We start from the raw sequence: 3433 nt of genomic DNA on the forward strand, positions 1-3433 counted from the left end.
CTCAGTTGCTCTTCCTGAGGTTTCTACCGGTTTTTTTCCCCGTTAAAGGGGTTTTTTTGGGGAGTTTTTCCTTATCCGCTGCGAGGGTCATAAGGACAGAGGGATGTCGTATGCTGTAAAGCCCTGTGAGGCAAATTGTGATTTGTGATATTGGGCTTTATAAATAAAATTGAATTGAATTGAATTGAATTGACGCTGCTGATGAGGTTGATAAGGTTACAGGTAACTGGACAGATTACTGGAACTCTTAAAATTTATTTATGATTGATGATAAACTCTCCTAAAGAGAAAAATGTAAGAAAAAAAGTGCACAGCACTGGACAAATAAGCCATAGTATAGTGTGTTATAAAGAAATGCAACATGTAAAATAGTAATTTAAAAAGCCATACTTTAGTATATCATATCAATTTAAAAAAAAAAAGGAATCATAGAAAAGTCATAGTAAAGTATGTTATAAGTTAAACATTAGTATGCCATGAAACGTGAAAAACGAATGTAATATGTAATATAAAATGTCATGAAAAAAAAAATCATTTTTCAAAAAATCATATTTTTTATGTTTTAATATTAAATAATATTTAACAAATAAAACTAGACAAATATTTATTAAGTATTTAATGATACATAGATATATCTAATATGTATAATAGATAAATACATTTAAATTAAAATAATTAAATTACAGATGTAGGTATGTATTTGTGTCTGCAGCTCTGCTTGTAGTTTCTGCTTGTGTCCACAAGAGGGCGCCATTACACCAGAAACCATTAGCTGACAGGTAAAACTCACTCAGTGAACTTTTAAAGGTTTTAAAACGTTTTGAGTAATTCTTATTTATATCATATATGTATCATTAAAACATCTTTTACTTAAGTATGTCATGGAAAATATACATTTTTTTAAATCAAAATAATGCCATAGTATAGCATGTCATGGGAAAAATTCAAACATTAGTATGCCATACAAAATGTGAGGGAAAAAATCCTAAAAAGAAATAGTATTTTTTTTAAAGAATCATGAAACGTAATGGTACTGTTTCTGATAAAACAGTTTAATACATTTATTTCTTTAAACTTTTAATTTGAAATACCTCAAACACATTTTTAAAATCATGAACAAATATGTATTCAGTATTTAAAGATACATAGATATATCAAATATCATATCATATCAAATATGTATATTAGATTAATTCATTTGAATTAAATTAGAGAAAAAAAACTTGTTTTAATGTGTATTTGTGTTTGCAGTTCTGCTTGTAGTTCCAGCTTGTGTCCACAAGAGGGCGCCATTACACCAGAAACCATTAGCTGACAGGTAAAACTCACTCAGTGAACTTCAAAGGTTTTTAAACGTTTTATTTGACTTATTCTTATTTATATCATATATCATCAAAAAATAGTTTTACTTAAGTATGTCATGGAATCAAAATAAAGTCATAGTATAGTATGTCAAAAACTTTTTTTAAAAAAAGGCAAAGTATACCTTGTCATGAAAAATATTTTCTAAATAATTTAAAAAGTTTTTCAATCAATCAGTCAATTTTATTTATAAAGCCCAATATCACAAATCACAGTTTGCCTCACAGGGCTTTACAGCATACGACATCCCTCTGTCCTTTGGACCCTCACAGCTGATCAGGAGAAACTCCCCCAAAAAAAACCCTTTAAAGGGGAAAAAAACCCAGTAGAAACCTCAGGAAGAGCAACTGAGGAGGGATCCCTCTTCCAGGACGGACAGACGTGCAATAGATGTCGTACAGAACAGATCAGCATAATAAATTAACAGTAATCCGCATGACACAATGAGACAGAGGGAGAGAGAGACAGGACAGATGGTAATGACAGTAGCTTACAACAACATTAATGATCATTAATCATTGTATAGTATGTAATAAAATATATCTATTTTTTTTTAAAATCATGAAACATAACAGTATAGTATCTCATGAAATAGTTTATTGCATTAATTTATTTAATGTTTTAATTTGAAATACTTTAAACACATTTTTGAAAGTATAAAAAAACATTTATTTAGTATTTAAAGACACATGTATGTATATATATATACTGTATATACACTGATATACACACACACAGTGTATTTGTGTCCGCAGCTCTGTTTGTAGTTTGTAGTCTCACTGGTGTCCACAAGAGGGCACCATTACACCAGAAACCAGCAGCTGACAGATAAAACTCACTCAGTGAACTTGTTATGACTGTTGTAGTAATTTATGTAAGTTTGTGTTTCCCTGCATGTTTTCTCTTCGTGTGTTCTGTTTTGTTTATGTAAATGTGTGCCACAGCCCGGCGGTGATTGGCGGATTGTTTAGGTCCTCGTTCGTGATTGGCTGCAGCCGAGGGCGTTCGACTTTTAAAGGGCCAAGATGGCGGTTGCCTGCGGGCAACAGGCATTCCTCACCTTCCTCCTCTCCCAACCGGCCACGCGTAGTATAAATGTACTGAACCATTATTGTGTTAGCAACTGTTGAATAGTAGGAGTGGACTGCCAGTTTCGTTGCCAACACTTTTCTCCTGTTTATTTAGTTAGGGAGGTAAGCTTTTGTCATTTGTTTCTGTTTTTTGATGAGGTTATTTACTTACTCCCTGGACAGGATCGTTTTGTTTGTTATTTTGGCCTTAGTCCAGGTTTTAAAAACGTTTTTTTCAACTATTTATTAAAATATTTCCACATCTCCAGAAGTCGCCATCATATCATACATCCTTAAACCCTTGTACTATTTGTATTTTATTACTTAAAATATTTATTTTATGTTTGGTTTTTCCCAGCCATATTTGTTAATATTGAGTTTGAAAAATAGAATAGGCTAATCTATCATATGTCATTTTTTTTTTAATAATGAGAGACTGGAGAGGAAATGTGGTGAAGGACAAAATATTTTCATAGTTAATGAAAGAAAACTTTTTTTTAAGTATTTCTCCTCAGTTGTTGGTTTCTGTGGTGAATATGTGCAGGAATTACAAGCAGAGCTGCTGGGAAAAAAATTAAGATAAATCAATACAATACAATGGCATTGTTGTTTTAAAAGGAATATAGTAAAATACTTAAAGATAATAAGTAAATATCAACTATTTAAATTTTATTATTTTGATATATTTATTTTAAATACCAAAGCCCTTGTATTGTATTTTATTTGTATTAATTTGCCAGCCATGTTGAGTTTGAAAAATATAAATAGGATAATCTGCTAACCTTTGAAGTTCACTGAGTGAGTTTTTCATCACAATTGATGGTTCTGGTGTAATGACGCCTGGCTGTAAAAATGCAGGAATTACAAGCAGATTCACTGGCATAAAATGAAAATAATGTAAATGTTTCAATACAACGTATTTGGAATTTATAATTAAAATAGCATGTTGACAAAAGTCAGGATAGTATAGTGTGTCAAAAAAAAAGTGGAAAAAAGTTCAT

This window comes from Epinephelus moara, chromosome 2 (assembly GCF_006386435.1).
Source record: "Epinephelus moara isolate mb chromosome 2, YSFRI_EMoa_1.0, whole genome shotgun sequence".
Lineage (NCBI taxonomy): Eukaryota > Metazoa > Chordata > Actinopteri > Perciformes > Serranidae > Epinephelus > Epinephelus moara.